The sequence below is a fragment of the Cervus elaphus genome, chromosome 6 (assembly GCF_910594005.1).
Source record: "Cervus elaphus chromosome 6, mCerEla1.1, whole genome shotgun sequence".
Classification (NCBI taxonomy): Eukaryota; Metazoa; Chordata; class Mammalia; order Artiodactyla; family Cervidae; genus Cervus; species Cervus elaphus.
Window position 1 is genome coordinate 30,797,063 of NC_057820.1, and position 27,648 is coordinate 30,824,710.

At 37.2% G+C, this 27,648-nt stretch overlaps 1 pseudogene; it reads left to right on the plus strand.

Moving 5' to 3' along the window:
* The first annotated feature begins 10,056 nt into the window (after positions 1–10,056).
* Positions 10,057–18,385, plus strand: LOC122696500 (annotated as a pseudogene).
* Positions 18,386–27,648: the final 9,263 nt, after the last annotated feature.

Genomic DNA, 27,648 nt, shown 5'->3' on the forward strand with positions numbered 1-27,648 from the left:
TCACTGTTTTCATTGTTTCCCATCTATTTGCCATGAAGTGATGGGACGGGATCTTCCCTTGGGCTTCCCCTGTAGCTCAGCTGGTAAAGAATCTGCCTGCAATGCAGGAGACCTGGGTTTGTTCTCTGGGTTGGGAAGATCCCCTAGAGAAGGGAAAGGCTACCCACTCCAGTATTCTGGCCTGGAGAATTCCATGTGTCACAAAGAGTCAAACACAACTGGGCAACTTTCACTTTGATACGTCTTCTTGATGGGACTGGATGCCATGATCTTCTTTTTCTGAATGTTGAGCTTTAAGCCAACTCTTTCACTCTCCTCTTTCACTTTCATCAAGAGGTCTTTAGATCCTTTTCATTTTCTGCCATAAGGGTGGTGTCATCTGCATGTCTGAAATGATTGATTTTTCTCCCGGCAATCTTAATTCCAGCTTGTGCTTCATCCAGCCCGGCATTTTTCATGATGTACTCTGCATAGAAGTTGAGTAAATAGGGTGACGGTATACATCCTTGACCTATTCCATTCCCAATTTGGAACCTGTCCATTTTTCCATGTCCGGTTCTAACAGCTACTTCTTGACCTGTATACAGATTTCTAAGGAGGCAGGTAAGATGGTCTGGTATTCCCATCTCTGAGTTTTGCAGTTTGTTGTGATCTTCCCATCTCTAAGAGTTTTGCACAGTTTGTTGTGATCCACACAATTCATGACTTTAGCACAGTTAATGAAGCAGAAGTTTTTCTGGAATTCTCTTGCTTCTCCTATGATCCAATGGATGTTGGCAATTTGAATTCTGATTATTGAGTGCAGGACTTAGTATTATCATCTCTTAGGATTTTAATTATCTCAGCTGTAATTCCATAATCTCCAGTAGTTTTGTTCATAGTAATGCTTCTTAAGGCCCACTTGATGGACTACATCATACTCCAGTATGTCCAGCTCTAAGTTAGTGACCACACCATTGTGATTATACAGGTCATTAAGACCTTTTTTAATAGCTCTGTTTATTCTTGGCAACTCTTCTTAATCTCTTCTGCTTCCTTTAGGCCCCTATAATTTATCTCCCTTGTCATACCCATCCTTGAATGAAATATTCCCTCAATATCTCCAATGTTTTTGAAGAAATCTCTAGTCTTTCCCATTGTATTGTTTTCTTGTATTTCTTTGCATTGTTCATTTAACAATGAGCATTTATCTCCCCTTGCTATTCTCTGGAACTCTGCATTCAGTTGTATATACCTTTTCCTTTCTCCCTTGCCTTTTGCTTCTCTTCTTTCCTCAGCTATTGTAAAGCCTCCTCAGACAATCAATTTGCCTTCATGCATTTCTTTTTCTTGGTCACTATCTCCTGTACAATGTTATGTATTCTCATCCATAGTTCTTCAAGCACTCTGTCACCTGATCTAATTCCTTGAATCTATTCATCGTCTCCACTGAATAATCATAAGGGATTTGACTTAAGTCATACCTGAATGGCATAGTGGTTTCCCTACTGTCCTCTATTTAAGCCTGAATTTTGCAATAAGGAGTTCATGATCTGAGACACAGTCAACTACATGTTTGTCTGTTTGTTTGTTTTGCTGACTGTATAGAGCTTTTCCATGTTTGGCGTTAAAGAACATAATCAATCCGATTTTGGTATTGACCATCTGGGAATGTCCATGTGTAGAGTCATCTCTTGGGTTGTTGATAATGGGTCTTTACTATGACCAGTGTGTTCCCTTGACAAAATTCTGTTAGCCTTTGCCCTGCTTCATATTGTAATCCAAGCCCAGATAGCCTGTTATTTCAGGCAGCAGAGTAGAATTAACAGTATGGTCTAGACTGTTGCAATATATTCTCTTTCAGTCTACTTTCTTCACCTTATATATGTACTTGAGTTTTAAAATAGTATTTGAGTTTAAAATAGTTTGTATACATTTAAATGAATATTTTTTTATAATCTTCATTACACATTAGTATTGTGAAATGAAAATATCTAACTTCCATATTAATAAATAAGAATGTCACAGCCATCAGCAATTTCTGGCCTCCAAATGAGAATGAGGACTCCCAAAATTGTGATCACATGGATGCTGCCACCACCCACAGTGATTGCTGAGGAACTGGGAGAATGTAAGAAGCAAGGGAACCAAGAAACAGAATTGCCCCAGATAGCTGAGGTGTATACAAAAAGAATGAATTCAGGGAGCCCAGAGGCTTGCATCTTCCTGTACATAGAATGCTAAATTCCTTAGCTTGGTACCTGATCTTTGATGTTTAGACTGCCTGCTCCCTTTATTGCAAACTTTACACAGCCTGACTTCCTCTCCTGCCTCCTTGGAACAGTTTTCTCAGAGCTCCTTAAATGCTGTCTCCTGGGCTTGGAGTCCTAAACATGCCCACCAAATAAAATAGCTCTCTACTTTTAGGTTGTGACTCTATTTTTTAGTTAGAGTTATTTAGTTAACTAGTTATTTAGTTAGTCTATTTAGTTAAAAAATAGACTCTACTTTTTAGTATTTAGTGGGAAATGTTTTGAACTTTTTAGGGTTAATTTTCTCCTTCACTGTTTCTTTACAAGTTAGTTCTTAATAACAGAGAAGTTCCTAAATTCAAATAAACCAGTATAAATGTTGAAATATTAAAAATATTAATATGTTAACTAACTTCATTTTAAGATACTGTCTTTTTAATTTTTAGAATTAAGTAGAATACTTTTGGAATTAATTAGAAATCAGGTTAGAATGTGTTTTTAATTTTTAGAATTTACTGCATAAATTATAAGTGACAATTAGTTTCAAAAATTTAAGAAAATTTCATTATCTTAGCGTGATACTCAACGTGCCTGCCCTAAGTAAAATATGCATATTTGAAACACAGCTACAGAGATAGGTTCCTTGCAGTTATTTTTAGGCCACACCATACACTGTGGTGTGCAAGTAGTTTCTCCCCTAGCAGTGGAGAAAAACTTAGATCAAGAATCCAGCAAGTAATGCAGATTTTCTTAATCTTAAGGAATGTGGAAGAATGGTGTTACACAAGAAACGCCTGGGCCATTTTGCAAGGCTGGTTTAAAGAGCACAGGACAGAAAGTTACAGAAGGGCTGGACTACTGTAAAAGTTGCAAATATGTAGTTAAATCAATAAAGTTATAAAGGCAAGTTTTGTCATGTAACTTACTCAATATTAGAGAGACAGTAAGCAGTATCAAATATTTCTCTTGACTTTTGACAATAAAAATATCACAACTGACTTAATCCTTTCCCATTGGAAGAGCTTGCTTTTCCTGTTCTGGATTCTATTGACAAATATCCTGGTACTTTGAGTTGGTTTGTATGTCTTTAGACTTTAACCACCACCTTAACAATGCAGCAGTCTGAGTATTGTAAATGAGTCATTAAGTGCTAATATTAAAAACACAAAAATTTTTTTAAAAAAGCAAAGTTTTTAAGAATTATGAGAGTTTAGATTTTTACAACTATGAAATTTTTAATAAACATCACATTTATTCCTGTATATTTTAAATAAAAAATAGTTATCCTAAAAAAGTGCCTCAATTCAATGAAATAGATTTGTGCGTAGTGCTATTTTCCTATATCATCTTAAAGGTAAAATACCGAGACAGACGTGTTAATGACTGATATAAAACAGTATGGGGTAAAGAAGACTAATCAAGAAACTATTAATTCATAGTCAGTGAATTCAGTTCAGTTCAGTCATTCAGTCGTGTTCGACTCTGCGACCCCATGGAATGCAGCATGCCAGGCTTCCCTGTCCATCACCAACTCCCGGAGCTTACCCAAACTCATGTCCATGGAGTTGGTGATGCCATTCCATTAGCAAATAGTGTGATTTACTTATCAATTCTCAACAATAGATGGCAGTAAAGAGAAAAGCTTTCTGAAGAATCTGCCACATTGCTGCAAAGCAGGTTTTGTTTTTTTAAATGAGTAATAAAAATATCTATATTCTATTAGACATGTCAAAAAATATCAGAACCAATTTTTTTCCCCAAGTCCTCTGTTAGATAATAGTGAGAACCAGAAAAAATAGCTTATTAATTTGTCCCAGGGTGATAAGATCTGACCAACTAAAGTAGTATACTTAGTAAAACACTTAGCTGGCTCGGTAAGACAAGACTCAAGACCTCACTTCACTGTGTGCAGCAATCTAAAGTTATGTCATAAAAAAATAAAATAACAAATTTATGTCATAAATCTTGTTCACTCTCAACCTCTTCCTTACATTACAAAGTTCCCCTTGATATCACTTTCCAGGCCTAACACCCTAATTATCTGCCCCTGATTTCCCTGTTCTGAGGCAGTAGTAAAGCCCTGTCAAAATACTTCACACCCTTCCTGTTATGAATCAAATTAACTTTGCTTTGTTGATTTTTCTATTTTATGAGCTTCTGACCATAGTACATGATAAATGGCTATATTTGCTTTGTATCTCCTCCCATTAAGAGGTGGAGACTGCTTCTCCACCTTTGTGACTAATGACTGAACTGAACTGAACTGAACTGAATGACTTGTTCTAAAACTCAACAGCAGAAGCAGAAGTGACATTGCATGACTTCCAAACCCAGTCCTAGAACTTTTACGCAAGCTGGTCTAGGATTCTGTTATCATGGGAAAAGTCCAAGGCTGTCTGCATAGAGGCCACAGGAAGGTGAGAATCAAGGATTATTGCTAATCTGCCAAACCACAGCCAAGAGAATGATGTCTTCTTGGATCATTCTCCCCCAGCTAAGCTGATGGCTAACTGTATAGTAAAGAATAAGCTCAGGAAATTAATAAAAATGACATTTCCATGAGCCCAGCCCTAACTGCTGATACGGAGGGCCATGAACAAATACTATGGTGCTATTTTAACTGTAAGTTTAGGATTGGTTGATTATACAGCAATATATAACAGAGATATTATGATTTAAGAAAGCTGGTGCATATGTAACACTTTAAATAAACAAGCCTAAGAAATATTAACATAGTTGACCAATGTCAAATTAGAGCGAGGTCCAAAATCTCAAAGACTTCTAGGTTGCTTGTACAAACTCTCAATAATGGTTGAAAAACATCCGTTAAGAAACTCTTGTATTTCTATTTCCTCACCACTTTTCACAAAATATAAAATATGTTTAATTTATAATTCATATATTATGCATATACTACTGGAAGAGTTCAAAGATAAATAGAATGATGAGGACCATTGCTAAAATCATAATCATTTGACACATTTTTAGGCCTGAGAATTTTCAGATCTGATCCATTGACTAATGAAGAGACTGGGTCCTTTGGAGGAAGAATGGCGTAACATCCTGTGAAAGTGAAGTGAAAATGTTAATCGCTCAGTCATATCCAACTCTTTGTGACCCCATGGACTCTAGCCCACCAAGCTCCTCTGTCCATGGGATCCTCCAGGCAAGAATACTGGAGTGGGTAGCCATTCCCTTCTCCAGGAGATCTTCCCAACAGAGAGATCAAACCTGAGTCTCCTGCATTGCTGACAGATTCTTTGCCCTCTGAACCACCAGGGAATTCACAATAATATACTGTAGTCAACTGACAGGCACTACTGGGATCCAAACCCTGGATCTCCTATTTACTAGACAGGTTCTTTAGCATGTACGCTATGATGTTACCATCTGAGTCACCAACAGCTTCCATGGTGGCTCAGATGGTAACATCCTAGTAGGTGTACGTGCTAATGATCCCTAACGATCCCCTCAATTATTTCTCAGCAGGACAGTAGTATCACAGTCACAACCAAGGATTTTCTCAATTACCAAATGGGTAATTGAATAGATACCCTTTGTTGTTGGCACAAACCCAAATTGTATTCCTGGCCTGTGGAAAAAGAGTAGAAAACAAGCAGAAGTACCCTGTATCGGGTTTCTAGGGCTGCTATAACCACTCGCCACAAACTTGGTAGCTTACTTCAGTGTTTGTTGTTCTTTCGTGTCTGACTCTTTGCGACCCCATGGGCTGTAGCCCACCAGGCTCCTCTGCCCATGGAATTCTCCTGGCAAAAATACTGGAGTGGGTTGCCATTCCCTTCTCCAGGGAAATCTTTCAGACCCGGGGATGGAACCTGCATCTCCTGCATTGCAGGCAGATTCTTTACCGTCTGAGGCACCAGGGAAGCCAGGGCTCAGATGGTAAAGTACACTTTAACAGAAATTTCTTCTTCACAGTTTTGGAAGACAGAAACCTCAAATCAAAGTGTTGCCATGATTCATTGTTTTTTGATTTTTTGAAAGAATCCATTCATTCCTGTCTGTTGACTACTGACAGTGCATGTTATTCCTTGGCTCAGAGACACTATGTTATTTCCCACCATAGACCATTCATCATAGAATAGGCATTAAGCATAAATGTAGGCCAAATTACCCAGCCAGGTCACATTAGACAGCCTCTATCATGATCTACCCCAGGGCCAGTCCCTAGAACAAATTAACAAAATGGCTGTGGTGATGGCAAGTGAAGATATACATGAGCCCCAATATTTGGACTCCTATTTACCAAACTCATGTAACTATGCCCTAACTGTCAGGAGGATCACGTCTGCTAGAGATCTAATTAAACACTGAATTCCTGATATGGCACCATAGTTTGAGTAGACCAACTGGATACTTGGCTCCTACTTTCTAACTTGGATCTCTTTCACAGTGGCTATTTACCCTGACAGGAATAGTCACATATACTGGGAATGATTTTATTATCTGCATGAACTCAGCAAAATGGTTACATACCATTAACCTGACATTTTAGCAATTTTAGCAGTTCATAAGACTGGGATATATAAAAGTGGTATGAGCCACACTACTTTTCTAATCCCATTAATTGAGTATATTATCCATTTCCCTTTTAGTGTTATTGGATCCCATATCAAATATTAGCTGATGTTATATTTGACACTTTTTTAAACTCTCAATTCTGTTCCACTGACCTATGTGCATATTTTATGCCAGTGTCATACTGTTCTGATTATTATCCATTGTGACATAATTTGAACAAGAAGTATAATGGGCTTCCTGGTGGCTCAGACGGTAAAGTGTCTGTCTGCAATGCTGAAGACCCGGGTTCGATCCCTGGGTCGGGAAGATCCCCTGGAGACGGAAATGGCAACTCACTCCAGTACTCTTGCCTGGAAAATCCCATGGACAGAGGGGCCTGGTAGGCTACAGTCCATGGGTTCGCAAAGAGTTGGACACGACTGAGCGACTTTACCTTACTTACCTTATAATGCCTCCAGCTTTGTTCTTCTCTCTCAGAATTATTTCAACAATTCAGGGTGTTCTGTGGCCTATACAAATATTTATATTTTTTCCTATTTGTTTAAACATGCTTTGTAATTAGTATATTAATTGCATTGAAAAAAATCACCTTTGCTTAGCATGGACATTTTGACAATATTAATTCTACTCATCCATATATATATATCATTGTAACTTTTTACGTTTTCTTCTATTTATTTCAAAAAGTCTATAATGTTCAGAACTTTCACTACCTTGGTAAATTTATTTCTAAGTACTTTATTGCTTTTATTTTGAATAAGGTTATTTCCTTTCATCATTTTAAAAATGTTTTGTTGCTGGTGTATAGAAATGCAACTTATTTTTGTATAGTGATTTTTATCCTAACAATACTCTGAATACATTAATTGTTTCTAACAGTTTTTTGGTGGAGTCTTTGAATTTCTTATATATAAGATCGTATCATCCATAAGGGAAGAAAATTTTACTTCTTCCTTTCCAATTTGGATATCTTTTATTTCTTTCTCTTGCCTGATTGTTCTGGCTAGGACATCTATTATTCTATTGAGTAGGGCATATGCATTATTCCTGATGGAATTTCAGAGGAAAAACTTCCAGCCTTTCATCATTTTGTATGACGCTAACTGTAGGCTTGTCATGCTAAGTCACTTCAGTTGTGTATGACTCTTTGCAATCCCATGGACTATAGCTCCCCAGGTACCACTCTCCATGGGGTTTTTCAGGAAGGATACTGGAGTGTGTTGCTATGTCCTCCTCCAGGGGATCTTCCCCAAAACCCAGGGATCAAAACTGCATCTCCTGTGCTTCCTTCATTGCAGATGGAGTCTTTACCACTGAGCTGTAAGGGAAGCCCCGGCTGGTCATAGATGGACTTTATTATGTTGATCATGTTGTTTTTATATCCAGTTTGTTAAGCATTTTTGTCATGAAGAGTTGTTATGTTTTCCAAATTTGTTCACATATATTAAGATGAGCATATTAGTTTTGCTTTTCATTCTCTTAATGACGAGTACCACATTATTGATTTATGTATGTTGACCCATCCTTGAAACCCATAGATAAATTCTATTTGATCATGGAACATGATCCAATTTTTGTGCTGTTGAATTTGATTTGCTAATTTTACATCTACATTCATCAAAGATGCTGGTTTGTAATTTTGTACTCAAATTTTGTTTGTCTGATAAAATCTTGATCTCTCTTTTATTTCTGAAGGACATCATTTTCACATAAAATTATTGGGGTTATAATGTTTCTTCTTTCAGAACTTTGAATAGAAGCCAACTCTGTCTTGGCCTGGAGTTTCTTCTAAAAAAGTCAGTAATATCCCTGTGTATGCATGCTATATAACTTCAGTCATGTCCAAATCTGTATGACCCTGTGGACCATAGCCCTCTAGATTCTTCTGTCTGTGTGATTCTCCAGAAAAGTATACTGGAATGGGTTGTCATGCCTTCCCTCAGGGGGTCTTTCTGACCTAGGGATCGAACCCATGTCTTAAGTCTCCTACACTGACAGGAGGGTTCTTTGCCATTAGTGCCACCTGGGAAGCCTGAATATCCCTATAGGGTTTCCTTTGTATGAAATGAGGTGTTTTTATTTCTTCACAGTTCTTTCATAATTTTATCTTTGGATAATTACTGAATTATATTTTCATTATTAGCCAAGTATTCTTGAGATGATACTATTATCATTGCATACTCTTACTGATTATTCACTTGAAGAAAGTTAACTTTTTAAGCAAAAAAGTTATAGATGATGTTATTGCCCTAAATATCACTGAATCCATTTCTACACCAGATCATGGCTCCCACGTGTAAAGATCCAAGCCAAAAAAAAAAAAAAAAAAAAAAAGGAATTCTGCATTATAAGAAATCTCTTCAAACAGAAAGTAAAGGAAATAGAAGCAGATACCCTGGTATGAAGGATAAAATTGTCAAGATATCTTTATGACATACCTTTTCCACTGTGAGATATCTCTTCACAACTTAATGTGAATAAGACCCAGAATCTAAACTTTAATTCATGTCTACAGCTATAGTAAAAAGATATATTTATCTCTTTTTCATAAAGATAAATGTGATTTAGTAAAAAGAGCACTTTATTTAACATCAAAATATTTATTTGAAAGTGTCTCTGCCTTAACACCTCTTAAAGTAGGCATATTCTTTCCTTATGGCAGTAAGTGATGTTCTCTTTTCTATGTGGAATATCTAGCATAATTATCACTAAGATAAATACTAGAGAGATTTATACAGTTCTGATCAAATGAACATTTAAATAAAGCCAGAGAAAAAGATCCCAAACATCCAGTTTTGAGACTTCCCTGGTAGCTCAGGCGGTAAAGCTCTCCACCTACTGTGCGGGAGACCTGGGTTCGATCCCTAGCTCAGGAAGATCTCCTGGAGAAGGGAATGGCAACCCACTCTGTTATTCCTGCCCACCCCAATCCCCTCCAAACACTCAGTCTTAATTAAATATGCATACCTGATGATGAATTTTCTTAACATTATTTAAAAGTTATTATGGGTTTATGTTTAAGTCCTTTCTTTTGATATTCTCTGAAAGAAACTTATAAACTCTTCTTCTGAGTTTTTTTCTCTTATTTATTTTTTATTGACTTTAATCAACATTTTTCCAATCAATAACAGCTGCATTTCATTTTAGTCTTTATTGCAAAGTACACAATTCAAAGTTCAGCCCAACCTACTATAAACATTGGGAGGGTTAAGGAAGAGATCTTTGAATTGTGAGTTTCACACATTTGGCTTAAGCCCAAATTTAGTTTGAGCAAGAGTTATTCATGAAGACTGTGAAAGACTTCTGTGTCCTTTTCATGCTGATTCTATGTCTCTTTGACCCTGGAAGGCTTCCCTCCTAGCTCAGTTGGTAAAGAATCTGCCTGCAATGCAGGAGACCCCAGTTCAGTTCCTGGGTTAGGAAGATCTGCTGGAACAGGGAAAGGCTATGCACTCCAGTATTCTTGGGCTTCCTTTATGGCTCAGCTCATAAAGAATCTGCCTGCAATGCGGGAGACTTGGGTTTGACCCCTGGGTTGGGAAGATCCCCTGGAGAAGGGAAAGGCTACACACTCTAGTATTCTGGCCTGAAGAATCCCATGGACTCTATATTCCATGGGGTCACAAAGAGTCAGACATGACTGAGTGCCTTTCACTTTTCACTGTGACCCTGGAAGGTTGGGGAAAGTTCTGGAAGGCCTGAGGATTTTAGTTGATTGGATTAATTTAAAAGTTATTCTGGAAGAACTCCACCTTCGTGGACACAGGATAACCTTTCTTATACCTTCACCAAGCCTTCTGATGGATCATACCAAGATTCCTTTTAATGTAGAGATTATCCAACAGCCAGTAACTAAACAAGCTCTCATGGAAGAGCTCAATACTGATCTCTATACAGTTTCTTTTGAACTGCCCAAACTCTCATTGTGAGCCTTGAAAAAAATGCAAGCAAACCTGAAAAAACTGATGAATAGTTTTTTAGCAAAAGCCAAAAGAGTATGTGACAGTGCTATCGCAAATAAGGAGTTACCTAGCAGGCTACAGGCAGCTAAGTTTGATGTCTGTATTGCTGACACTTTAAATTTTTGTGGGGAGTTGGTGGCTGAGCTCTTCAACATTCCCTTTATATAAATCTTTTTGGGTTTCCTTTGGGAATGTCATTGAGCAATTGTGTGCTGGACTTCCTATGCCATTTTCATATGTTCCTGTCAGTGCATCAAGACTGAAAGACAACATAACTTTCATCCAGAGACTCGTGAATTGGTTATTGTATACAATGAGTGATGACTTATTCATATTATGTATTTCCACAATGGAATGAGAATTACAGCAAGGTTTTAGGCAAGGGAAATTTACATGTAAGAATGATTCTTATTTCATATGTATAGTGCAAATATTTATCTGATTGTATGAAAATTTAGAAAAGTTTTTTAAGTGAAATCTCACATGGTCCTGTTGCTAAGTTGTTTTGAGTGAAGAAAATACAATGTTTTCCTTTTTCTTTTTGTGTTTGTTTTATAAGAGTGAGTACTGAACACATATCAGAGAAGGAATATTCTATTTATGAGTAAAACCTGCTTGATGCTGCTAAATTAAAAAAAAAAAATCTGGAAAATCCCAAACCTTACAGTGTGCTTATTTTCTATAACCTTGGTTTACTTCTTTCTTATTTACATCTCCTTTGTTACAGCCTGCTTTATTTCTGATTAATCTATTTCTCAGGCTTTTTTTTGCATCTTATCTAGACTTGGTTGGCTGGTTGTAGGGCTTGATGTGTGGTAAGCATGAAACTAAAAAATAAATATATCTTGTTTTCATCTGTTCTTGTCTTAGAAAAGGGAAAAGAAAATTCTGATTTTCCTGCAAAGGACTATGTTTATAAACTTTTAATCTAATTGCATTTTTTCCTTATGTCTCCTGCTCCTGCTTAGCTGCTCAGTTATGTCTGACTCTGTGAACCCATGGACTGTAGTTCACCAGGCTCCTCTGCCCATGGGATTCTCCAGGCAAGAACACTGGAGTAGGTTACCATTTCCGTGTTAGGGATGATTAAATATCTAAAATATCTTTAAGGAAGCGGTTCCCTGCTTATATTCAGTTTGATGTTTTAAATATATATTTAACATAAAACTGCATTAGTTTCAGGTGTCAGTGAAAAATTAATCAATAGCCAGTATACAAAATAGATTGAAAATCTTAATCAAGTCAAATTTAGGATTTTAACCCAGAAGACAGTCTTTCAGAAAGCACTGAGGAAATCTCTGCCCATTAGAAGTAAAAAACACAGTTGTATAGGTTTTTAATATAAAGGGTTATATATCATAGGGTTATACATCAGAGTAATATTGACAGTTTACATAGGCCAACAAGGCAAAGGTGCATCATTATGATCCTTTGCAGGATTAAGGAAGGAGTATTAGCTCCTGAGGCATTACCTTTCTAGCAGCAGGAGGAACTTTTTTGTTTTATTTTTTGATGAGTAAGCATTTCTGTATCTTCTAAGGGGATCTAGTTAATGTATAATGGAGATAAACTGAAGGAGGGGATGGAGTATTATCACAAATGACAGAGGAAATTTTGTATTAAATTTTTCTTGTCCTGCCTTAAAATCATTTTCCTTTATCACAGATATATGACATAATGATTTTATATGTGTGCTATTGTGAAATGAAGGCTTCCCAGGTGGCTCAGTGATAAAGAATTAGCTTGCAATGCAAAAGACATGTGTTCAGTCCCAGGGTTGGGAAAGTCCCCTGGAGAAGGAAATGACAACCCACTCCAGTATTCTTACTTTATAATATGCTCTCTAGGTTGGTCATAACTTTCCTTCCAAGGAGTAAGTGTCTTTTAATTTCATGGAGGCAATCACCATCTACAGTGATTTTGGAGCCCAGAAAAATAAACTCAGCCACTGTTTCCACTGTTTCCCCATCTATTTGCCATGAAGTTAAACTTGCACCAAAAATGAGTCCTGGTCACTGCTTAGTGGTCTGCTGCCATCTGATCCACTACAGCTTTCTGAATCCTGGTGAAACCATTATATCTGAGAAGTATGCTCAGAAAATCAGTGAGATGCACTGAAAACTGCAACACTTGCAGCCAGCATTGGTCAACAGAAAGAGCCCAATTTTTCTTCACAACCATGCCTAACCACATGTTGCACAACCAATGCTTTAAAAGTTGAACCAATTGGGCTACAAGGTTTTGCCTCATTTGACCTCTTTTGAACTCAAATGACCTCTCATTTGACCTGCCTCATTCACCTGACCTCTTGCCAACCGACTATCACTTCTTCAAGCATCTCCACAACTTTTTGCAGGGAAAATGCTTCCACAACCAGCAGGATGCAGAAAATGTTTTCCGAGATTTTTATGCTACAGGAGTAAACTTACTTTTCATTGGCAAAAATGTGTTGATTGTAACTTTGGGCAATGATGAGTGTTAACTAGAGTTCCTGTGGTGTTCATTTCACAACGTCGCTGTTCGTATCCTAAGCCATTTCAGTCATGTCCAACTCTGTATGACCCATGGACTGTAGCCTGCCAGGCTCCTCTGCCCATGTGGTTCTCCAGGCAAGAATATGGAAGTGAGGATTGTTGTTTAGCCACTAAGTTGTGTCCAACTCTTTTGCGACCCCTTGGACTGTAGCCTGTGGTTTTAATTTGCATTTCCCTGATTAACAATGGTGAGCATCTTTTTTTATGTACTTGTTAGCCATTTGAATATCTCCTTTGGAAAGAAATTCCATATTCAGATCCTTTGCTAATTTTATAAAATTGATTTTTTGTACTGAATAGCATGTGAGTTCCTTAGACATTTTGGATCATAACCTTGAATCAGATATATGGTTTACAAGTACTATCTCTCATCTATGAGCTGCCTTCTCATTTTCCTGATCATTTATTTTTCTATGCATAGTCTTTTTTTGTTTGAATTAGTCCCACTTGTTTATTTTTAATTTTATTGCTTATGCTTATGGTGTTAATTAAAAAGAAAATCATTCCCAGGATCCATATTAAGAAAATTTCTACCATGTTTTCTTCTAGGAAATTTATGGTTTCAGGTCATACATCAAAGTCTTCGATCCATTCCCAGTTAATTTTTGTAGTGGAATAAGATTGGGGTCTATTTTTATTCTTTTGCATGAGACTATTCATTTCTTCAGGAAGAATTATTTAAAAGACTATCTTTTTCCATTGAGTATTTTTGGCTCCATTGTGAAATATTAGTTGACTATATATACATGAGTTTATTTCTGGGATTCTGATTGTGTTCTGTTGGTTCATGCGTCTGTTTTTATACCTGTACCATATGACCTTGATTAGTATAGTTTTATACTATTACTTGAAATCAGAAAGTGTGATGCCTGTGGGTTACTCTTTTTTCTCAGGATTGCTTTGTCTATTGGGGTCTTTTTCAATTTCATATGAATTTCAGCATTGTTTTATTTATTTCTATTTTTGACAAAAGTATCTTTAATAACACATCATTACTAAAAAAAAAAATCTCATTTCTCAAAAATCAAAATTTTCCTTTATAGTTGCAACGTCTTATCTTATAGCCATTTCCCTTTTCCAATTTTTGAGTATTTGTTCTAAGTTTCCTGTAAGGAATTATTTCTTCAATGACTCACAAACAACATGAAAGCTTTTAATGAAGTATGCTGCCAAGAAATATGAAATAAGTTCAAAAGGCACATGACCTAATCAAGGTTGACTTTTTGCATTGAGACGTTTTCCTGATATTTCGTGACAGAAACAGGTGCTGTTTCTCTAGTTTTACCCTAAAAAATGTGGGGGAAAACTGCTGCATACATTCCTCACTCATGTTTAGAGTCCAAGAAACAAGTGGCAAAACTGAAAACAGATAACTTAAAATCTCATCCTGGTGACATTTTCTGAGTCATGGACCAACCAGTGACTGATCTATAGCTGGATCTAAGTTGTTTACTTCTGGTTCCAGCAGATTGGTACTCAGTTTTGGAACCTCTTTTATAGTGAAGCATTAATGATGAGATAAGATTCTGATTCTCCCCTAGCTCTTTCTCTCTATTCTCCCCTAAATTCTTTGAGGAATATATCGGTAATGTGAGAAAGAAGAATAAAGTCTTGTAAAATATAAGAAAAACATTCATTTTACTCTCATAAATTAAAAAATGTTTTTAGATATAGATTGTCATTCAGGATCAGTTTAGAATCTTCATTATATAATGTATTCCAAGCATATCTTTCAAATTTAAGGATATAAATTATAATTTATATGATTATTAAGATATGTACCAATATGTTCTAATAATTGAGGAAGAAACAAGTAAGATGACATCTGGTTCAAAAAATATTTTGAAGAACTATAAACATCTTGGAGAAAAAGAGTGCAAAGATAATATTATTAGGGTATACACAAAAACAGTCAATGTCTATTAGAGCAATAAATCATAATTTAAGGGATGATTTTTTTCTACCAGACAGAAATATGCAAGTTAACATTTAACTTCACAGCGTCTAAACACAAAAATCTGCATGAAATCAATAATAAATACAAAATAAAACATAGGTGCACTTTCCTATAGATGTAAAATATCTTTCAATCATTCATTCTTCAACAAATGCCTCAGCATAGTATCACAAGTGGAAATGGAGGAAATACATTTCCAAATTTGAAATATTTTCTCACAATTTCTTTATCCAGATCAATTATATCAATAGTTTTTAGTTTTCCTGCTATATTGTCTTCATTTCAATAAGATGCTTGAAGCACAGTAGATTACTAAGAAGTAGAGATTTAACAAAAAAAAAAAAGTATCTTGATATGAAATAAAGCAAATCAATGACATGATCCCACAATTCTACTCCTAGGTCTATTACCAAGAAAAATGAACCCATTTCCCACACAAAACACATACATGAATGCTCATAGCTGCCTTATTCGTAGTAGCCAAATAAGAAAACAACCCAAATCTTTATCAACTGATGAGTGGATGAAAAAAAAATGCACAATATCCTTGCAAAAATAGTATTCAGGAACAAAAAGTAATGAAATATTGATACACCTGGCCACCCTATGAACCTTGAAAATGTTATGCTAAGTGAAAGTGCCACAAAAGATCACATAGTGTATGCTTTCATTTATGTTAAGTGAAACAAGGTTTTTCTGAAATGGGAAAAGAGAGAAAGAATGTAGAATAGTGGTTGTCAGGGGCTGGGAGGAGGAAGAAATGGGGAATGGCCATCAATGGATACAGGATTTCTTTGGGGAGTAATGAAATTTTCTAAAATGTAATACTGGTGATGGTTTCACAGTGCTATAAATATACAAAAAACTATACAGCCATTTAGATAAAAGGAACAATTGCATGATATTTAAATTATATCCTAATAAAACCCTCATAAAAAGGACATGGGAGTAAAACATTTCACAAAGAGAATAAATTATCCCCTTGGCTGACACCAGTAAGACTCTAAAATGCGATATGTACTGAGTCTGAAACTGGATTTTGAATTTTGACATTACCGGAATCAAACCACTAAACTACAGAGTTTTGCTTGTGATCTCTTATGTACATAGATTTCCTTGACAGATAAAAATCCTCACATTTTCTAATTAAAACTTTAGCGCACTTAGAACACCAAGGAAAATATTCAAAAAGCCTATGATGAGAAACCAGAGAGCTATGGTTTCCTCCTCTCAATGACACAGAATGCATATTTCAAAAGGACTCCAACTCTGAGTAAGGTTCCTTACACCACAGTAGTTACACAGAGCTCAGAAATGAAGCTCAGGCTCCAAACTAAAGAAAGTGATTTAATTCAGAGTCACTTACTTGAATTCTTTTTTTTTTTTTTAATAGTTTTTTTTTATTTATTATTTTTTTTTTTCCAGTGGGTTTGTCATACATTGATATGAATCAGCCATGGATTTACATGTGTTCCCAATCCCGATCCCCCCTCCCACCTCCCTCTCCACCCGATCCCTCTGGGTCTTCCCAGTGCACCAGGCCGGAGCACTTGTCTCATGCATCCCACCTGGGCTGGTGATCTGTTTCACCATAGATAGTATACATGCTGTTCTTTTGAAATATCCCACCCTCACCTTCTCCCACAGAGTTCAAAAGTCTGTTCTGTATTTCTGTGTCTCTTTTTCCGTTTTGCATATAGGGTTATCGTTACCATCTTTCTAAATTCCATGTATATGTGTTAGTATGCTGTAATGTTCTTTATCTTTCTGGCTTACTTCACTCTGTATAATGGGCTCCAGCTTCATCCATCTCATTAGGACTGGTTCAAATGAATTCTTTTTAATGGCTGAGTAATATTCCATGGTGTATATGTACCACAGCTTCCTTATTTGAATTCTTATTCTGTTAATATTCACTTGCTTTCCACTTTGTTCAGAAGGGAACTCTTTTGTGCTGTTTGTCAGCAAATATGTCAAAAGAGCAAATATTTAGCCACCAGATTATGATGCAGTGCTCTGTTTTCACAAAGGGGACAAAGCCTTAGGAAGCAGAAACTTTCATTTTGTATAACATGAATCACTTTAAAATTTTTATTGTAAGATTTCCTTTCAGGATAGGATGTAGTTAGCTGTGGCAGCACACTCCCAAACACCAGGAAAGAAAAGAAAAGAAAAAAAAAAAAAAGAGTCAATTACAGAAGTCATTAGTAAAGCTATCAGCGGCTTTTGGAGTGATGAGGAGGCGATAAATTGGAATTCCAGAAGAGAAGGAGACTCTACAATAGTAGGCTGAGGATCACTGACTTGAGTTTCGTTCATTGCTAGAAGCACGTGCTGATTCTGAGCATGGAGCGGGGCTCGAGTTTAGCTCAGAGAGAAAGCAGCAGGCTTTTGGTTTGTTCCATGCTTAATTCATTGTTTGTTTCTTCATAGTCTCAGTGTTGTGTACTCTTGGTGGGAGAAAAACTATTGAGTTTCCATGGGTTTCATAAAACTGATATTGGTTCTTTAAAGACTTTACTCAGAAAATTTGATGGCGATACAGGTACCACTTAACACATCAGATTATTTTTCCTCTATCATCTTTTATTTTTGTTCAGGAAAACCTACAACATTATGTGAGATTATGAGAAAAGCTGAAATGTGGTTTTGATTTGAAGAGAATTTTGAATTTCCATACCCTTACCTAACATTGAATTTGTTGGAGGACTGTAAAACAAGTCTGCAAAGCCCTTGCCTAAGGTAATTAAACATGCTTCTTTTTACTTCTCTGAGTATTTACCTCCTGGAATGATTCCCAGTTTATTCTTATAGTATTTGACACTCAAACTGAAAACGTGGGCACAGAAATTAATGGGAATTATCCACCTTAGATTGTTATGCTACCAGAAGTATTTAGTACATTATTGTGGTAATCATTAGTGATGCTCAACAAATATGCCAGATATTTGACAACAATAATGCCCCTAGTCCTTGAGTTTAGTACAATTGTCCAAAACTCTCTGACCAATGAAAATGAGCTGAAGTGGCATGTATCATTTCCAGGTCCAACACATAGTTGTTAGGTCCAGATACTCCAGGGGCTTCCCTGGTGGCTCAGCGGTAAAGAATTTGCCAACAATGCAGGAGTTACAGGAGACTTAGGTTCGATCCCTGGGTCAGGAAGATCTCCTGGAGGAGGGCATGGCAACCCACTCCAGTATTCTTGCCTGGAGAATCCCATGGCAGGCTACAGTCCGTAGGGTCACAAAAAGTCGGACACGGCTGAAGTGATTTAGCTCGCCAGAAACTCCAGAGTTCTCTTTTCCTTTGTGATGTCAACAGGATGTGTCCCAACACTGCTGCTCTGTCGACCTGTTGTTGTTCAGTTGCTGAATCCTGTCAATCTCTTTGCAACCCCGTGGAATGCACCATGACAAGCTCCTCAAACTATTTCCCAGGGTTTGCTTGCATTGCTGGCCATTGAGTTGATGATGCTATTTACCAATGCATCCTCTTCCAGCCCCTGCTTCTTCAATCTTTCCAAGCATTGGGCTCTTTCCCAATGAATCAGCTCTTTCCATCAGGTGGCCAAAATACTGGAGCTTCAGCTTCAGCATCACTCCTTCCAGTGAACTTTCATGATTGATTTCCTCTAGGATTGACTGGTTTGATGTCCTTGCAGTTCAAGAGACTCTCAAGTCTTCTCCAACATGGCAGTCTAAAAGCATCAATGCCTCAGTGCTCATTCTTATTTGAGATTCCCTCATAGCTCAGTTGGTAAAGAATCTGCCTGCAATACAAGAGTTTGATTCCTGTATTGGAATCAATACAGGACCCGGGTTTGATTCCTGGGTCAGGAAGTCCCATGGAGAAGGAAATGGCAACCCACTCCAGTATTCTTGCCTGGAGAATCCCATGGACAGAGGAGCCAGGCAGGCTACAGTCCATGGGATCGCAAGAATCAGACATGACTTAACGACTAAACTATCCTTCTTTATGGTCCAACTCTTTTATCCATATGTATCTAATGGAAAAACCATAGCTTTGAGTGGAAGGACCTTTGTCAGCAAAGTGATGTCTTTGATTTTTAATACACTGTCTAGGTTTACCATAGTTTTCCTTCCAGTGAGCACACATCTTTTAATTTCTTGGCTGCAGTCACCATCCTCAGTGATTTTTGGAGCCCAAGAAAATAAAGTCTGTCACTGCTTCTATTCCCCCCCACTTTTATTTGCCATGAAGTGTTGGGACTGGATGCCATGATCTTAGTTCTTTGAATGTTGAGTTTCAAGCTACCTTTTTCACTCTACTTGGTCACCCTCATCAAGAGGCTCTTTAGTTCATCTCCACTTTCTTCCATTAGAGTGGCTGCTATTGTTGTTCAGTCACTAAGTCGTGTCTGATTCTTTGCAATCCCATAGACTGCAGCATGCCAGGCTCCTCTGTCCTCCACTATCACCCAGAGTTTCCTCAGATTCATGTCCTTTGAGTCAGTGATGCTATCTAACCAACTCATTCTTTGCTTCCCTTTCTCCTTTAGCTTTCAATCTTTCCCAGCATCAGAGTCTTTTCCAGTGAGTTGGCTCTTCCCATCAGGTGCTAAAGTATTGGAGCTTCATCTTTGTATCTGAGATTGTTGGTAATTCTCTCAGCAATCTTGATTCCAGTTTGTGATTCATTCAGGCTGGCATTTCACATAATGTACTCTGTATAGAAATTAAATAGAAAGGTGACAATAAGCAGCCTTGTCATGCTCCTTTCCCAATTTGGAACCAGTCAGTTGTTCCATAATTGTTTCTAACCGTTGCTTCTTGACCCTCATACAGGTTTCTCAGGAGATGGATAAGGTGGTCTGTTATTTCCATTTCTTTAAGAATTTCCCACATTTTGTTGTCATCCACACAGTTAAAGGCTTTAGCATAGTCAATGAAGCAGGAGTAGAAGTTTTTCTGGAACTCCCTGGCTGTCTCTAGGATCCAAGGAACATTGGCAATTTGCTCTCTGTTTCCTCTGCCTCTTCAAAAGCCAACTGGTACATCTGGAGGTTCTCAGTTCACTTATTGCTGAAGCCTAGCTTGAAGGACTTTAAGCATAACCTTGCTAGCATGAATGAATACAATTGTAAGCTCTGTAGTAGTTATATGGCTACTTTGTTTCTAACTGTGTTTGTGGTAGCTCAGGCAAAAAGAAAAGCATAAGCAATGTAGACCCAACTGAAACTTAGACAACAGAAAAAGTGTAAATACCTCAAAAGTATGCCATTATACTGACGGTTACTAAACTGAAAAATGAAAGATAATCTTATTAGCATCCAAAAGCTAAACACAAAATGCAGCACCAAAACTATTCATTCAGAGCATTGTGGAGAGAGTGTTGGAATGGAATAATGTGTACTGAATATACTCATTGGCTCTACAAAATACAAGCTTAACTTAGAAATTTGCCTCTGCCAATTACTGCTGTATTCAGTTCAGTTCAGTCACTCAGTCATGTCCGACTCTTTGCAACCCCATGAACCGCAGCACACCAGGCCTCCCTGTTCATCACAAACTCCCGGAGATTGCTCAAACTCATGCCCATCAAGTCGGTGATGCCATCCAGCCATCTCATCCTCTGTCGTCCCCTTATCCTCCTTTTCCCAATCCCTCCCAGCATCAGGGTCTTTTCCAATGAGTCAACTCTTCGCATGAGGTGGCCAAAGTATTGGAGTTTCAGCTTCAGCATCAGTCCTTCCAATGAACACCCAGGACTGATCTCCTTTAGGATGGACTGGTTGGATCTCCTTGCAGTCCAAGGGACTCTCAAGAGTCTTCTCCAACACCACAGTTCAAAAGCATCAATTTTTCAGCACTCAGCTTTCTTCACAGTCCAACTCTCACTTACTCGATAACAAATAAGTTCAACAAATTTGTATTCAAAATAAGCAAAAACAATTTTTTTTTGTCTTCTTCACATTTCTTCTAGAGAAAAAAAATATTCACGACACTTGCTAAAGATTGTAAGGCTCACTTTATTCAAGACCATCATGATAAATGTAGTTATTATTACAGTAAGTCAGAGAGATTGTATTCAACTGAGTACAACAAGGAAAAGTGGCCAACGTGCAGAGTGGAGAGTCACCAGGTAGAAAATTACTACAAAGAAACATCAGAGGCATGGGCTATTCAGTTGCTCAGTCATGTCTGACTCTGTGACCACAGGGACAGCAGCATTCCAGGCTTCCTTGACCATGTTGTCTTTCACCATCTCTTGGAGTTTGCTCAAAGTTTACTCCCTTCCCTGGCGGCTCATATGGTAAAGAATCTGCCTGTAATGTAGGAGACCTGGGTTCAATCCTTGGGTTGGGAAGATCCCCTGGAGAAGGGAATGGCAACCCACTCCAGTATTTTTGCCTGAAGAATTCCAGGGACAGAGGAGCCTGATGGGGCTACAGTCAAAGGGGTTGCAAACAGTTGTACTGATTGACTGAATGACTGACACAGAGAAGGGGACTCTGGCAAAAACCAACCTAATCAGATGCATGTTTAATGAAGGCCAGGGTGATCAGGCATCACATGGAGGATGGTGAAGGACGAATCAACAGCGAAAAAGGTGATTGCATATCAAGGTTGGATGAGTCTAGCTAAACTGACTCAGTAGGATGTTTGCTAAATTAGAGTAATGCAGGGATTAACAATCAAGCTTCCAAATCAGGACCTGGTTGAGAAGAGAGTTCTGAAGAGCCTGACTAGAATTTAGTCAAGGACAGAATCTTTATCAAGCTTTAACATAAATATGAAATTTATAATTTTCCCATTTATGATGCAAACTCTCCCACTTCAGCATCAGGGTAAAGGAAAATATGTTTAAATCAGGTTCTCATTAACTTTTGTACAGAATACTGCAGCACTCTTCTGACTCTCTGTATCCATTCTCTTCCTCCTCTCTGCACTCTCCCCACTGTAAATATCTGGAAAAAAAAAATCTGACACACCATTTTATCATCTATCATATTATAAATGCTTCCAGATTCCTATGGGCTTCCCTGGTGGCTCAGTTGGTAAAGGACCCACTTACAGTTCAATCCCTGGGTGGGGAAGATTCCCTGAAGGAGGGCATGACTGCCCACTCCAGTATTCTGGCCTGGATAATTTCATGGATTGAATAGTCCATGGGGTCACAGAGTTGGACATGACCAAGTGACTAGATTGCTATAAATTCAAATACAAAATCCTGTTTTCTTAAACATATATTTCATGAATTTGCACTAGTTGATCTTTCTAGCCTGTGATGCCAACATTCTCTCATTGAAACCCTGCATATCTCACCTTCCATTTCCCACCCACACAAGCATTTGTTTACTTAAATTCCTCCATTCCTGTTTATTAAAGAATTCTCACCCCAACAACCTGTCCAGCGGCAAGTTAACTCTCCACATTAAACTCTACACAAAGCTTTCAGAGGTTTGTGGAATTACTTAACTGCTGGAATTACTAATTGATGCTTAGCCAATCAATTACTGCCTTCTTTGGAGTTTATAGGAATTTATATATGGCCTCATGGCACAGAGTTACATAGAAGATGTTACCTAATTGAATTAATGATTTATACGGGTGCCATGATTTTCTGTTTGTGGAACTATTACCATTTAAACACTTGTATATATGTGTGTGTGTGTGTGTGTGTGTGTGTGTGTGTTTCTTTTTAGGCCATCCCCAAACCAGAGCTTTTATCACTCCCTGTGGAACCAATGGGATCTATGAAGCTGCTTACCATGGGTCCCTATGGTGGGAATTCCCTTGTTGGATGACCAGCTTGATAATGTTGCTTGAGTAAAAGCCAAAGGCGCAGCTGTTGAATTAGACTTGCATAGAATGATGAGTTCTGATCTGCTTAATGCTTTGGATGAAGTTGTTAAAAACCTTATGTGAGTATAGTATGTATGCTTTTCTGAGAAGCATCAGTATTTTAAAAGGAATAATTCATTTTATTCAATTAAATTTAGTACTTTTACATAATCTCAAGGACATAGCTAAAATCAAAGGGAATTGTCTTGTATGTCTCAACTTCTATGAAAGCATTTAGATTCACTACTGTTACTAGATATTAGATTCCAACCTCAAAGAAATTTATTTAAAGAAACTAAGCTATTTTTAAAGAGACATATTTTTTCATTGTTAATATTTATTTTTAAAAAGATATTACCACTGTAAAATATTTAGGTAATATGACAAAAATATAGAAAAATAAAAATGAAAAAAAGTGACTTAACTCACCTCATTTAGTTATAACCAACTACCAGTATAGAAATATTAATTTAGATATTTTTATGCTAATTTATAAATAGAAAAGAAAAAGGAAATAATTATAAAAATGGGATAATGCTACTTAATAATTATTTAAAATATTCTATATTGACATATTTAAATTAAAGGGAGAGAAATTTTGTGAAGTGAAATGGAGAGATACAAATGGAGACGTAGAATAACCCAGCCTCACTCTTCCCTAAGGTCAACAATTAGTCACTATCCATGAACAAAAACATCTTTGAGAGATCTAAAGTCCACTTATGATATTTCAGCAACACTGTGGAACAACAACAACAACAAAAAACCCCTGAGAATAGTCACACAGTTCAGAATGAAGAAGACAGCTTGCTCATGGATGCATCATCACATTCTCAAGCCAGCATTGCTTAGCTCCAAGAGAGAACTTCACAGCTAGAAAGAGTTCCTCTAGGAACCTAGCTGGGAAGAGTGAGTTGAATGACAAGCTTTTAAAGCCTCTTGGGCACAGAAATGGAAAAAAAAAAAAAATTCCTAAATATTTATGAAGTCACAAAGAAGTGAAATAGCCACAGAAGTCCTGAGAAATAAGAATGAAGCTGGAGGCATCCCACCTCTTATTTTAAACTCTGTTACAAAACTATAGAAATTTTAAAAATATGGTATTATCATAAAAAACACATAGATGAATGAATAGGATTATAAACCCTCACCTATAAAATTGAATAATATTTGACAAAAACCACAAAAACACTTAATAGGAAAATGGTCACCTCTTCTATGAATAGTACTGAGGAAACTGGGTAATCATATGGAAGAAAATGAAATTTGGACCCCTATATTACATCATCAAGGGAACATTTCATGCAAAGATGGATATAGTAAAGGACAGAAATAGTATGGACCTAACAGAAGCAGAAGATAGTAAGAAGAGGTGGCAAAAATACACAGAAACAATACAAAAAAGATCTTTGTGACCCAGATAACACAATGGTGTGATCACTCACCTAGAGACAGACATTATGGAATGAGAGGTCAAATGGGTCTTAGGAAACATTACTATGGACAAAATTATTGGAGGTGATTGAATTCCAGTTGAGCTATTTCAAATCCTAAAAGATGATGCTGTGAAAGTACTGCACTCAATATGCCAGCAAATTTGGAAAACTCAGCAGTGTCCACAGGACTGGAAAAGGTCAGTTTTCATTCCAATTCCAAAGAAAAGCAACGCCAAAGAATATTAAAACTACTGCATAATTGTGCTCATCTCACATGCTAGTAAAGTAATGCTCAAAATTCTCCAAGCCAGTCTTCAACACTATGTGAACTGTGAATTTACAGGAGTTCAAGCTGGATTTAGAAAAGTCAGAGGAACCAGAGATTAAATTGCCAACATCCGTTGGATCATCAAAAAAGCAAGAGAATTCCAGAAAAACATCTATTTTTGCTTTAATGACTATGCCAAAGCCTTTGACTGTGTGGATCACAATAAACTGTGGAAAATTCTGAAAGAGATGGGAATACCAGACCACCTGACCTGCCTCTTGAAAACCTATATGCAGGTCAGGAAGAAATAGTTAGAACTGGACATGGAACAACAGACTGGTTCCAAATAGAAAAGGAAAACATCAAGGCTGTATATTGTCACCCTGCTTATTTAACTTCTATGCAGAGTACATCATGAGAAACGCCTGGGCTGGAGGAAGCACAAGCTGCAATCAAGACTGTTGGGAGAAATATCAATAACCTCAGATATGCAGATGACACCACCCTTATGGCAGAAAGTGAAGAAGAAATAAAGAGCCTCTTGATGAAAGTGAAAGAGGAGGGTGTGAAAAAGTTGGCTTAAAGCTCAACATTCAGAAAACTAAGATCATGGCATCCGGTCCCATCACTTCATGGCAAATAGATGGGGAAACAGTGGAAACAGCGGCAGACTTTATTTTTGGAGGCTCCAAAATCACTGCGGATGGTGATTGCAGCCATGAAATTAAAAGACACTTACTCCTTAGAAGGAAAGTTATGACCAACCTAGATAGCATATTAAAAATCAGAGACATTACTTTGCCAACAAAGGTCTGTCTAGTCAAGACTACAGTTTTTCCAGTGGTCATGTATGGATGTGAGAGTTGGACTGTGAAGAAAGCTGAGTGCTGAAGAATTGATGCTTTTGAACTGTGGTGTTGGAGAAGACTCTTGAGAGTCCCTTGGACTGCAAGGAGATCCAACCAGTCCATCCTAAAGGAGATCAGTCCTGGGTGTTCATTGGAAGGACTGATGCTGAAGCTGAAACTCCAATACTTTGGCCACCTGATGTGAAGAGCTGACTCATTTGAAAAGACCCTGATGCTGGAAAATACTGAGGGCAGGAGGAGAAGGGGATGACAGAGGATGAGATGGTTGGATGGCATCACTGAATCAATGGACATGGGTTTGGGTAAACTCCCGAGGTTGGTGATGGACAGGGAGGCCTGGCATGTTGCGGTTCATGGGGTTGCAAGGAGTCGGACACAACTGAGCGACTGAACTGAACTGAAGCATGAATGCTCCTTGTTTTAAGATCTAATTCATGTAATCAAAGCAATAACTTACCATAGTGTTAAATCAGTTATTCTCACGGTAAAGTAATCTTTTCTATAATAGGCTTTAAAAATCATAATTTAATCTTTGACTATTTTATGCCAAATTCAAGCTCTCCCTGTACTTTTTCATAATGTAAAATGATGTCAGCATAAAGGAGTTCAATTAAACTCAAGGTTTAGATACCTTGTTCCTGAATTTTCTGAGTTTATTCATAAAAGGGGACATGTGTCAGCACAAAGCTAAAAATTATCCCTTTGATGTATTATAATTCAGCCAAGAGAACTCCTTTATCAGTTTCTGTTCTTAACAAGTCAGGAAATACATGATGGGTGCCTACCTGTTCAAGGAGTAACATAAAACATCTGGAAGTAAGGCTAGAAAACTGTCTTGTTTGCAAAAGTCTCTGCAATAATTGTAGACTCAGAAAATAGAAAATTGATAATAATAATTATAATGATAAGCCACAAAGTTTTAGTTTTCTTTAGCCAATAAAATTTAATCTATTGAGAAGGAGGAAGTCATGTTAGATAATTCCCAGAGACTGCTCATTCACAACTAAGGCGTTTTCTTTTCTAATGGAGGTGTTAGATAGTTAGATCAAAGAAAATTTGAATTTAGTTAAGAGATATAAAGACTTTGAATCTGAAAGGATCCTTGGGTGTGAATACATAGAAACGTTTAATTTTTAAGGCAAGCAAAGTAAACTTTACAAAAATTAGTCATACTTTCTTATACATAAAGTAGATTTTTTACTAGCACCTTCATGGCTGCCCTTCATTTGATTTTATATTTAATGAAGTTTCCTACTCTGGTAAATTAAAAATGGCTATATTTGTTTTGTAATTCCTCTCACCAAATGGTGAAGGCTAATTTTCCCCCCTTAAATTTGGATTTCCTTCATGACTTGCCTTTACTCACAATAGAAGCTGGCAGAAGTTAACACCGTATGACTTCAAAACCAAGAACTTCCAAACGAGCGGGTCTGGGATTATGCTATCATTTGAAAAATCCAAGTTTGTTGGTTGGAAGACAGGAATAAAAGCTTCCTGCTAATTTGCCAAACTGCAGCCATGTGACTGATGCTGTCCTGGATCATTCTGCCCCAGCCAAGCTGAAAACTAACTGGAGCCTAAAGAGTAAGCTCAGGAAATCTGCAAAGAGGATATATTTCCCTGAATCCATCCCAAATTGCTGGTCCAGAAGATCATGAGCAAATGATATGGTGCTGTTTTAACCCTAAGTTTAATAATGGTTGATTATATAGCAATAAATAACAGAGCCATTATGATTTATGAAAAACACAGTGCATATGTAGCTCATTAAATAAAAAAAGCCCAAATAATATTAATATAGTGGATTAATGTCACTCCACTTTGGAGCAAGGTCCAAAGTGTCAAAGACCTCTATGCTGTACAAGCTCTCTATAATGGTTGATAGATGTTCACTGAGAGCCTATCACATTTCTATTTCTCTCTATTCTTAACAAAATCTTTTTAAATTTTAAATTCATATATTATGCATATATTGATACCTAGCTATAAATGTATTCTAACAAACACAAAGAAAGTAATATTGGTTTTCAAATACTACAGG